Here is a 12,929-nt window from a genome sequence, read left to right on the forward strand (position 1 = left end):
TAGGATATACCTTTCCCTGTGGAACTTGGGGTACTTGGAGGCCCCACAATATCCATAGCTACCCTCTGAAATGACTCCTCAATCAGAGGCAAAGGCATGAAAGGAGCTTTCACCTTGTCTCCTGCCTTTCCTACCTTTTGCTACTGCTCACAGGTCCTGCAGTATCCTGTTACATCTCTGGAAATTCCAGCCCAATAGAAGTTCTGCATAATATGTCTCTTTGTATGTTTGATGCCCGTATGACTGCAAAGGGAATATCATGGGATATGGCTCGAAGCACCAGATGGTAGGCTCTAGGCAGTACCAACTGCTGGATTTACTCACCTTCTAGTCCTCCCTTAGGGGTCCACTCTCTATAGAGTAACCCTTTGTCCCAGTATACAGATTTCCCCTTCCCTTGAGAATCAGGTGCCTTACTAGCTACCTGCCTCTGGCCTTGTAATGTAGGGTCTGAGAGCTGAGCCTGTCTCAACTCTCTATTTCTAACCCTTTTCCGCTCCCCTTCCACAGGAAGTCTGGCATCCTCTGACAGCAGTGCTTCACTGTCAGCCTGGGTACTACTAGTCACCTCTACCTTTGCAGTCACTCTGTCCAAGGGAACATCAGTACCCACAAGCAGCTGTGGCTCACCTTCAGTCTCACTACTACAGAGTAGCTCCCTCCTTAAAGTAACCACCTCACCAGTCCTGGCTGCAAGTGTGCAGTCTGTCTGGGTCTCCCCCAGGCTACCAGACTGATAGGCTTGTCTCCAAGCCTGACTGCATTTAACTGCATGAGCACACCGTACCGCATTATCGAAATCATTCCCTATCAAGACATCTGCAGGGATATCCTCAAAGACACCTACTTGCTGGCTTCCTTTCCCACCCTCCCAGTCAAGGTGAACCCTAGTGAAAGTATTCAGAATGGGTTCCCTCCTACTGCTCTGACTGGAGTAGACTGCCCAGGCAAGTAGTGCTCCTCTGCAACCATTGTAGGCTTCACAATGGTTATGTCAGAGGCTGTGTCTGTCTTAGCAATGCCCTCTTTGCCATTCACTACAATAGGATATAACCTCTGGTGGTAGTTTGGTATCCTTGTTGTCTCAAGACAACCTACTGTTGGCATTTTGTCCTTCCCACTTACTGGCTCCCTCACCTTTTGTTCTCCACCTTGCCTCCGTGGACATCTATATGCCACATGGCCCCACTGGCTGCATTCAAAACATTTAACCCTAGGTCCTGGATGTGTACCTGGACTAGTGGCTTCCCTTGCTACTGTCAGATTCTGTTGGTGCATTCTGGGCTGCCCACCATGGGTTGCTTTAGACCCATGAGCAGTTCTGTGTGTCCCTTTCCTGTGTAGTGATGCCTTGCTTGCTAGGTATCGGTCTCCCTTCTTCCCCATCTCATCTGAAATAGCACATTGTCTATCAGTTAACCAGATCCTCATGTCCTCAGGCAAAGTGCTAAGGGCTTGTTCCCTCACCAAAAAGTTTGCCAGACCTTCAAAAGTGGTGACTTGACATCCACTCACCCACCTATGAAAATAAGTGCTCAGTTCAGCAACATGTTCGCACACACTTTCATCTGCCTTGCATCTGTGCTCATGATATCTTTTCCTATAAGCTTCAGGTGTTAACTTAAAAAATTCTGGCAAACAATTCTTAACAGCAGTATAATCAAAAGATTCATAATCAGATAATTTAGACAGCACATTTACAGCTTTACCATGGAGTAAGGGGTCAGAAACTGTACCCAGAGCCTTTGTTCAACATCATACTGTTTACATACCCTCTCAAACATATGAATGAAACTATCAAAATGATCCCCCTCTGTAAACTGCGGAAATAATTCACTGACCTTTTGTACTTCTGGGGTCCAGTTATTCCCTTCCCCATGACCTCCATGACTCTGGCAAATAGTCAGCATCTCCTTTTCATGCTGCCTGTGCCTCTCCTTCTACTCAGCTTCCAGACATAGCAGTTTCTCATTCTCCTCAGCCTGTAGACATCTCAGTCTCTCTGCTGCTTCTGTTTCCAAATGCCTGGCCTCCAACTCAAGTCTCTTTAACTCCAGATGGATTTTTAAATCCTCTGCAGAAAGGTTGAGCTGTCCATTCTCTGTGTGTTGTACATCTCTACAGCCAGTCTGATCATCCCCCTGGTTGCTATTCTCTGATGCAACTGTGACCAAAGCTTCAATCATGTCTGCTTTAGTCAGGTTTCCATGCACCAATCCTTTAGCCTGGCACATCTCAGGCAATTGGCTCCTTGTCAGCTTACCATAGGACTCTGCTGACATGCTTGCCTGCTCTCCTTGACTAAATAAGCTAACAAAAGAAATAAAACAATTGTGATCTGAACTCTGAATATTCACTGTGTGGTTGATTTAGAGTACAAAAACACCTTCAGTGATCACTGTACACAAGCTACAGGAATTCACTATCCACACCACTACAAGCCAATTAGTATGTGATGTGGCTAACTCGCCACTATCAAAGAATTAATATTTGATGTGGATATCCTCTCCACTGCCAAACAATTAATATGTGAGGCCCGTGCACTGGCCCAGTAATCAGGGAGCCTCAATTCTCACCACTAGCAACAGTGAGGGCATGCACATTGGGGGATAACAAGTACATACACAGTAAATTACAATTTCCCTTAAGAGCACACAGAGATCACAGTCAGTCTATGGCTGGTTTCTCCCTTTCTCTCCAGATCCCCAATAAGACTCCCCACTGGCACAGCTATAGGGTCCAGATCTCAACCTAGTGGTCAAGCTAAAACCTCCAGCACCCTCACTGTCCAACCAGTGCTTCGTGTCCCTTCTCAAGTAACTGACACACATGCACTTTATGATTTGATTTAGATACAAACGCACAGATACTCTTGGGGAAGGCTGGCACAGGTTCTCCAGCTATGCCCCCTTTCTGCCGAGACTATAAGGTAGTATTGACTGCCACCAACCACTATTATCAGCTACTATAAGACCTTTCCAAAGTGTGACCAATTTCACTCTGTAATATTACTGTTATCCAAATAGTAAGTGTGCCGAACAGCAAGACTGTTGCACTTGCTTGAACAGTATCACCAAATACATGCAAGTATTCTCCAAGAGATTAAATTATCTCTACACAAAACAGCCACAGTTGAAAGGTTTAAAAATATTTAATAGTAAATAATAAGAACACAAGACAAATCTCATCATTTCAACACAGTGCTAATCAAGAGTTCAGAAATCACAGGAACTTTAAAACAATATTGTAGGCTAGTCTGACATAAATATAGAACTAATCTGGCTAAATTCCTATCTAACTCTAAGAGAAATCATTGTTCTAAATACTACTTACATACAGAGCAAGCAAATGCTGGTGAGTTGTTGTCAGATCCAGATCAAGATACAAAATGCTTAATCTTTCTCTCTGAGAAAGTCATGACTTGATAATACACAATACTGCTGAGTCAATTCACATTACTTCATTTTATCACTTCTCTTTTAGTTCCCAGGCTAACAGAAACTCACAATTTGCATTTCTTTGTAAGCTGCACCTGGCCAGGAAGCCACAGCAATAAAAGACACTTTTACATGATTAATCTAGCAATTATCTCTGTCTTAATAAAGAATTTACTAGCCCAGACATCCTGTCTCTGAGTTTGAGATCAAACACAGTTGTAATTCTTTACTTAACAGCTTTCTTGCAGCAGGGTGCACTGTGGTTACATTTTTGGAGTTCAGCATATAACAGAGTTTTCTTACATTTAGTTTTCTTTACATTTGTAAACCATGCCTGTGGATTATATTAATATTTACAATGACATATAATTATCTACAAAATTCTGTCTGGTTGGGTTGGCAGCCCCTCAGATGATGGATTTTAAGATAATTTTTTTCTTTGTCTAACATAAAAGTATTGGCTCCATCCCCACTGGGCTCTGTAATGGATCATCTTCATTGTTAGCATGTTTATATTGCCACATAGTAACTTAGGTAGTTTATGAGGTTTATGTAATCACAGCTTCACTGAAAATACTCCAGTCTCCCTCTTCTTTTCTCAGAACTAAGTGAGATACATAGACCCATTTGAGCACCATTTGGAAGACATACTCTTCTGAAAATCTGGCAATTGGCTCTGACTCACCACATCTGAAATTATTGCCTTGTTTTGTCATTCTACACTAAAGCCCACCTTATTTTCTGTCCTTACCATTTATGATGGTCATGGGTTACAGATTAAGTCCAAGCTGCATAATCTCAGAGTGACTCTTGATAAGGACAACATGTCAGCAGTCATCCAATCCTCTTGTCACTTGCTGAGTATATCACACATTTAATTCTATCAGGGGACTTACCAGTAGTTGTGCAAGTCAGGATCATCTCTTGAATGGGCTAATAGAATGCCTTTTAGAAAAGAATCCCACTGAGCTTGACAGTTTGCAGAATGTGAAGAATTTGGCAGTGAGGCTCCTTACTGGGCGCTTGAGGTTCATTCATATTGTATCTATTCTTCTTTTGCTCCTCTGACAGCATGTCAAGTACGAAATCACCTATAAAACCATTATGGTGATGTTTAGACTCCTATATAGACAGGTGCTGGTCTTTTAAAAAAAGCTTTGGGTGCCAAAGTAACTCTCATGGTTATTTTATCACCTGACTTCTGGACTGCTTGTGATTTCAGCATCTCATATTGAGTCTTCTATGTTCAGTTCCTTTTCACATCATGCTGTTGTAGCTGTTGTAGCTTCAGAAGTTCAATTCTCTGCATTTCATCAGAATGTGTCTTTAGAGCTTTTCGGGACTTCATTTAATCATTGAGTACTCAACCATCCCACAGGCTGTATTGTTTTATGTAATGCATGGATGCTAGAAATAAATACACCTGTAGATTAATTTTGGTTCTCCCCACTTTTATTATGTCTACCCCCCAAATTAAAGATCTGTATGTCTTTGTGATCTTCTTGTTGAATATTTGCATAATGTGTTTTTATTGCTTCCATCTAAATCTGTGCATTCTCATAACCCTAAAACATATTTATTTATAATGTGCCAAATCCATGGTGCCAACATTTTCTATTTATCTTTCTACCTTCTTTATAATGTCTTTTAGGTGTTAAAAACAGAAACATAATACTCATATTAGTTGGTAATCAACACATGACTATTAGGACCTAAATATGTTAACTCTTAGGAGGCTGCAACACAAGTGAAGAAAAACCCCATTTGGGCTCTCTGCACTGAACCACAATATAGAGGTGTGAATTGCTACTAACCTACAATTGGATGCATGAGTCCATTTCTGTTGCAGATATACTCTATGTGCTACACAACTTGTCACTAAATTATGTTTAATTGTTTCATAACATGTTTGTAACAAACTGAATGCACACTTCTTAGGAATTATGATCAGCCTCAAACCCAAAAACTCCCTTGCATGGTACATTTTGAATTAGGAATCCAAAGAAACAATAACAGCATGTAGGTAAACCAGGCAGGATACAAAGTGCAAAACAATAGTAAAAAAATCCAAAGCCTGGAAACGTTGAGGTAAAATGCAATGTTCATTTCAAACAGAAAAAAAATCACAAAGCTTTTAGGAGCAACCCTTGATCAGTGTGTAAAAAATAAATCAAATGCCTTCATTTTAAAAGTAAATTCAAACCATAAAGCTAATCATATGACACAGTTGTATTAAGCACTTCAGTTTAAAGGCACATATATAGATAAAATGTTATAGCCATAAAATAAGTAAAACGTTTAACTAAGACCCATCCACACAATATGTTATTACAAAGTTAACAGTCTTCTTTTTAAAATAGGTTTAATGCTTACTGCTGTATTTAAACCTGGAAAACAATCAGCTTTTAAAAGTGTGATCCATGAGTATTCTCATATTTCTAACTCATTATTAAGATACCCCCTTTTTCCTTGTTGCTAACTCTCTACATATTTCAGATTTGTGTTCAATAATTCTGTCCTTCAACCTTCTTGTGCATTTCCCTATATAGACTGCTTGATGGCAGCGGTATTACAAGTTGCAAAACACCTAAAAGTATATTTCTTCTTAGTTTTAGGATGTATAAATTCACGACTTGTATTTATATAATCACAGCATATGCAATTATAACAAGGAAAGGTACCCTGTTTTCTACTTATGTTCAACTTTTTATTATTTTTAAAGTCCTTATAGCATAATCTGTGTTTCAAATTCGGACAGGTACGATATGAGAACATTGGGGCCCTCTCCAACTATTCTGATTATCTCAGGCATATTCTTAAGAATACCCTAATTGTTTCTAATAATATTCTTAACTCCCTCTTTTCTATGATTATATATCATGACATAGCATATATTATTATTTTTAATAGAATTATGACCAGAATTAACATGGCTAGTATTACTAGAAAAGTAGGGTCTCGCTTTGCCTGTTCTTTCCATAATAACTTCATCTGTAGTACGTCTTAATAATGAATTATTATAACCACAGCATTCAAAATCTGTGGTCATTCTATCCAGTTCCAATTTAAAGTTGGCCTCATCCATGCTTAGTTGACTGGCTCTTAACATTTGTCCTTTGACTACACCCTTAAAAGTATGTGTGGCATGCATACTATTCCTGTGGACATATCGGTTCGAGCGTATCTCTTTTCTATGTATCGTATATGCTTGTAAATACTCATGGATCACACTTTTAGAAGCTGATTGTTTTCCAGGTTTAAATACAGCAGAAAGCATTAAACCTATTTTAAAAAGAAAACAGTTAACTTTGAAATAACATGTTGTGTGGATGAGTCTTAGTTAAATGTTTTACTTTTTTTATGGCTATACTGACTTTCAGTAACATTTTATCTTTATATGTGTCTTTAAACTGAAGTGCTTAATACAACGGTGTCATGTGATTAGTTTTATGGTTTGAATTTACTATTTAAATGAAGGAATTTGATTTCTTTTTCACACACTGATGAAGGTTGATCTGGAAAGCTTTGAGATTTTTTTCTTCTGTTTGGAATAAACTCTGCATTTTACCTCAACGTTTCTAGGCTTTGGATTTTTTACTACATTAACATAGTGTATGGTTTGATCCAAATAGATTGTATACAGCAGAACACTATTAAAAAGACAACACTACAAAATAGGATTCAGCCAAAATTATGCAAGAAGCAAGCCGAATCTAAAAATAAACATTGCAAATATAGTAAGCATGTTTGAGTGCTGCTTCCCTAATCCATTTTACATAAGTTACTTTTATTCCACCAAACACAAACATGGCATTTTCTTCAAGAAGGCTTTGAATTTCCTAGAAAATGTTGGTTATTGGCAGAATATATGACAGAGGGAAGAGATTTTACCAGAATAAAAAAAAAATGTCAAGAGACTTGATGATCAGCAGACAGAAAAAAAACTTCTAGAAAATAAAATATCTTAAAACAAAATGAATGCCATGTATCTGATGGGACAGGTATAAAAGAGAATTGGTCCACTGATGAGTTGGTTGCCTGGAAAGGAAGGCTCTAATTTTGTGATATTGTTAAGCAAGACAAAGATTGAACAGAAAAAGGGGGAAGCTTACTTGTACATACTGAGGCATGATGAAACAAGAAAATAAACTGACAATGCAGAATCAAATGCCTGTCTGCCTTGAACACTATAGTAAATCACAGTTATAAATCACTCAGACATGAGAAAGCAGAATAAACGATGCATAATCTCTATACCACTGAGTGAAAAAAGTAGTACTTTTGTTTTAGTTTGATAACTAAACACCAGTTGAGCACTCAATATGATTTAACAGAGGACCCTTGTATGAACAGGAACTGTAAAACAATGTCTTCAAGTGACAAACTAGAAAAAAATTTGAGGAGAGATTTGAACATATGTCTTCAGTTTTCCATCTCACTGAACAGCTATGTTTAGTTTTGGTTTTAAGATAAATCAGAGAGCTCTGCACCATTCAACTCCTTGTTTGTCTTCTAAATGATTGTACTGGGAGCATGTGACCTAAACAAACTCTTATGAATGATACCTGGTTCCCAATATCCTTTGTATGACACCAGCACTATTTTTCAGCAAATTATAGGCAAGTATAACTTTATGATATTAGTTTAGTGTTTACGCCAACCAGCTTAGTTTGCTTTCAGCTAACTTACTTGTGTAACATGAGGATAGTGTTGATGTGGTGGGACAGAAGTAGAAAGCACAATATACAAGCATAATACAAGGAAATATAGAACCAAAAAATGTCAGCCCGGACATTTATATAGATATGCAGGGAGATAGCCTTTTGAAATCAGAAAAGTGAGCTTGCTATAAATATTTGTACAGAACCACTAATCTGAAAGGCATGCACAGGTTTTAAAGGTGAGTAAAATAAATCCAATGTGTTCTGAATTTGTATTGTATTGCAATGATTAAGGAAGGATAGAGGAAGAGGTTGTATTTCACAGCAGTTATGTGAAATAAAATTTGTGATGAATGATTTGTTGTATAAAAACTAATCAGCTGTAACTCTATCTGGGAGATAAAATACATTGTGTAGGGTACGTCTGTAATGAAATGTAAATGGAGTAATTGTTACAGGTTTGATAGCCAGCTCTGTTAAGTAAAATTGTTCAGAATATAATTGAAGACTTTCTCCAGAAAGAAGCTTTTACTTGCTTCAGATACTGAGAGATTCTACTTACTAGCTTAGAATTTTATTTTATTTCCCTTACATGTAAATTTCCAGATAGCAAGCCTTAATTACAGTCTGTATTTGAAACTGTCTTAATATTACAGTGTGGGGAAAAGAATACTGAAACAATACATAGGAACATGTACTGTTTAATGCATGACTGCTACAGTGCATACAATGCTACAGTGCAACTTGTGAAATGTAACAAAATCTTCCAGCGAGCATATATGCAGCTAAATAGTAGGTAAATTATGCTTCTGTGGACTGGTTGGCTATTTCCTCATGATTACTGTATGGTACCATTTTAATTCCTATGCTCGTGTAAGTGCACCACATATATTTTGAATAGCATGAAAATAACTCTAATATTTTAATAACATTTTTCCAGTCTAGATGTGTATTAATATCAAAACAAATGAGGAATGTTCTCGCAGTTTAATAAAGTGAGGCTAAACTAAATAGATTGTTACATTATCTGATAGGATTGAGGACCAAAAAATATCTTCAGTTATAGAATGAGCTGCTACTTTTCTGCTTAATAGGCCTCTCATTTTTCAAGAGCTACAGTATATTCTTGCTACAATTGTTCACATGGATGCTGTCTTTTTAAATCATTTAACAATCCCAATGTTAAGTCTGGCTCCTTAAACAAACATTATCAGAACACATTGTCAGCACCTCTGACTTGAAGGGAATGGCTAGTTGCTATTCTATGGTGCTGGATATGTACCTTAACAGATTGCATCTGGGACATCTGCACCATTTACCTCACCTTACCTATGGAAGCTTTTTTTTACTTTATACTTCATTTTTTTTTTTAATTTCTGCAGTGATGTATCCAAATAGATTAGTGCTGTGTGACCTTAAACAAGTCACTTAACCAGTCTTTAATCCCAACTCACCCCTGAAAATGGACTGTGTATCAAATGGGCCTACCTGGTCAACAAATGTATTATTATTATTATTATTGTTATTATTATTGTTATTATTATTATTATTCCAAAGCGTATTTATACTAACAGAGTAGCAAGCATAGCTAGTTTATTTTTGTGTTGGTGGAATACTAACCAATACCAAAGTAATGATTTAAGTTCACACTGAGTAGTCCATCAAATGATAACATCAAAGAGAGAGAGAGAGAGAGAGAGAGATGGACAGTAAAAAATATATATATCACTTTATGAACAAATTTTTGTTTATGAAGAATCATTCATGGTCATATTCTAACTAGTGCAATTTTTTTGAGATGAATATGGAAGGCACTTGCCATAAGGTATTATTGATTACAACTAGCTTCAGTTATTCATTGTGAAGTCCGTCAGATCTTCCTGGTATAAACAAAGATTCAGATGTTAAAAGGTGGTTGACAACACAATCGGCTGTGGGAACAAATGGAAGAGATACTGAGCGACAGTAACAGATGTGAAATGTTTAGGGAAGTAGCAGCCAGTAAACTAGATAGTGTTGTAGGAAGGTGTAGGAAATAAAAAAAATAATCAGTAAATGAGTTTGACTTCTTTCCAGTTATACATGCTAATAATGAATAAATAAACAAATAAATAGATAAGGTATGTATCATCCCAATAGATGGTCATGCTTGTAAGATCATACAGTAATATGCTGACAATTAGACAGAAATCACTTTTAATGTCACTGTCCAATACTGAGTGATGGCATGTACATAGTGGTTTAATGACTTGGCATTAGCTATGGAGTCAGAGCACAAGAGAGGCTTAGGGATTGTAAAAATGAGTAAACAATTCAGACTTACCAATGTAGGGTTGGAAGAGAATAGGTCCGATGTTGAGCAACTATCTCGTGGAAGAAGGACAATAGCTAGAGCAGCATTTGCATTCAGCAAGCTCATTTAACTTCAAAAGAACTCTGTAGGATCCAACACTCCAGGTCATGTCATGGCAAGCAGCAAACAGCACATTACCCACTGTGAGAGAGAACATAAGACAGAAAATCTATACCAACCATGTGTGACCACTGCACAGGTTATGATTCTCACCCTTAGTGCTTGCTTTGTCAGGTATGACAGGGTAACAAGATGGGCCATAAAGGGTTGTGATAGAATAGACGTGATGGGCAGACCACAAAAATAACCAGAAAACAGTAATCTTTAGAAATATCAGAAGACAAGATGAAAGATCACTGCCTTAATCTTTTGGATACTTAATAATTTAACTGGTTGCATTTTACACCATATCAAGAAACTCAGACTAAAAAGAAGGGCTTTGATATGTTTTGGAAATATTGTTTCTTTCTTTCATTATTAAGGCTGATGAGAACATTTAGAATGGTTTGCAAGTAAGGTGCTGAAGGAGAATTTTAGAAATTATGAAATATTAGACAAAATGCATAATTATTTTAGATTCTAAGCCATTGGAGTATGAGATTTCAACTCTAGTGCTGTCTGACATAAGGGAATTATGAAGCATAATTTTGTAATGGAGCCACTTTTTTAACATTTTAATTCTACTTTCTGGAATAAGAGGAAAATTTCTGTTTCAGAGAGTGTATGATACCATCAAAGAAAGAGACATACAGTCATAATTCGAAAAATGATATTCAGGAATAGAAATGCTGCAAATGCTATATGTTTTAAAAGGAAACATCTGTGTATTTTGGTTAGGAGGGGACCAACAACATAAATTTGAATAGTCACATGCCTGCAGATTAGCTAAGCCGTTGTTGATCTGCTTCAAAATATACAATGACATGCTAAAGAACACAATGCAATATTTTAATGACCTGATTTAGTACCAATCTTCAAGAGTACCAAGTCTGACTTCTACTTTGTTTAGGTTAGCAGCCGTATCCCTAATGTTTGGAGATTCTGTGAGTTGCTTAACAAGTCTGAGATTCTTCAAGACATGTCCACTTTGTACAGACACTATTACCAAGATTTAGGTTAAAAAGAAAAAATAAGGATGTATTTTTCTGCATCTGACTTCTCCACCTCTCCACAGTTAAGCCATTTAACTCCACCTGCACAATTTTGTAGAAGCAACATTCATGTTTTTAATGTCTTTATTTAGAACAATTAAGACAACATAGATATAAAACACTGTAATTTAGAAAATCACACATTTAAGATATAAAAATACAGCTCTAAATCACAACCAAATCATACAAAAGAAAAACAACTATACAAAAATAATCATGAACAAATGCCAAGGTATCAAAATAATTAAGAAGTTTAAACCCTCATAACAGTGATCTGCTATCTTACTGAATATTCCCATGCATAAAGGAAAATGCATCATAACTTATTTCAATCTTCATAGAGTTCTGTCTTTGGAATGACACATACAGTCTGTTAACATATCATTGGGGATCAAGGGTAATTCTCCAAGGAAATACTTTCTATTGTCTAAAGAGGATCAGAGGGACAGCCAACTGCATGTGGCGTAACTTTCCTTTCATTACCTGTGTAGAGTAGAGAGACAGGTAAAATTCCCAAAATCCAGAACTGCAGGTCCTAGATGTGTGTATGGACTTTCTCATTTCAAATTCCACTGCTGAGTGACTATGGGCCCAGATTCTTTTATTGCCGGGGGAAAACCATAATAAAAAATAAATAATCATCATCACAATTCTTCTATCTCCATCATGTTCTAACACCCCATTGCTGCTGCCTAGCCTGTTTTGGAGTGGCCTACCAAAAATAAAGTTTTTTGAAAAGAGTGAAGAACAAAGTGTGCAGGAAGACCAGCAGCTTGCTTCAGCCCCATAGTCTAAGATCTATATCTAACATTGTCAGTAGAATCCATTCAATCTGTCAGACTGAACGATATTAGAACCACAGCTATATAGCAAGTGGTAGGAGATAAAGAGGAGATAAGGGACAGTTGTCCTAAGACTTTTCCTGTCCTTAATTAATCCACTGAAAGCCACCACAGCACAAGTTGATAAAGTCTGTATAGTCCCATGTTTGGCTGACTAGCTGCAAATATTGCCACTAGTGAATGTTTTCTATGTATTTCCCTACATTACATTCAGTAAAGGTTTTGACTTTGGATAAATATGGTATGAAAATGTCAAAAACAATGCAAGAAATCCCTTCAAATCCAGGATTACCAGAAAATTGGTTCATCATCTACAGTAACATTCTCATTCATCCAGATTTGTTCCCATTCACACTGTAGCACAGTCTCCTGTCTTGACTTGGAAATGATTCTTATGAGCCTATCCTTAATCCCCCCACACAAGTCCCACAGCCCCCAGTATTTAGATCAGCAACATCCATTTGCAGCTGATGGACCTTCTTTGT

This window comes from Protopterus annectens, chromosome 11.part0 (genome assembly GCF_019279795.1).
Source record: "Protopterus annectens isolate FY-2018-M chromosome 11.part0, PAN1.0, whole genome shotgun sequence".
Taxonomy (NCBI): domain Eukaryota; kingdom Metazoa; phylum Chordata; order Ceratodontiformes; family Protopteridae; genus Protopterus; species Protopterus annectens.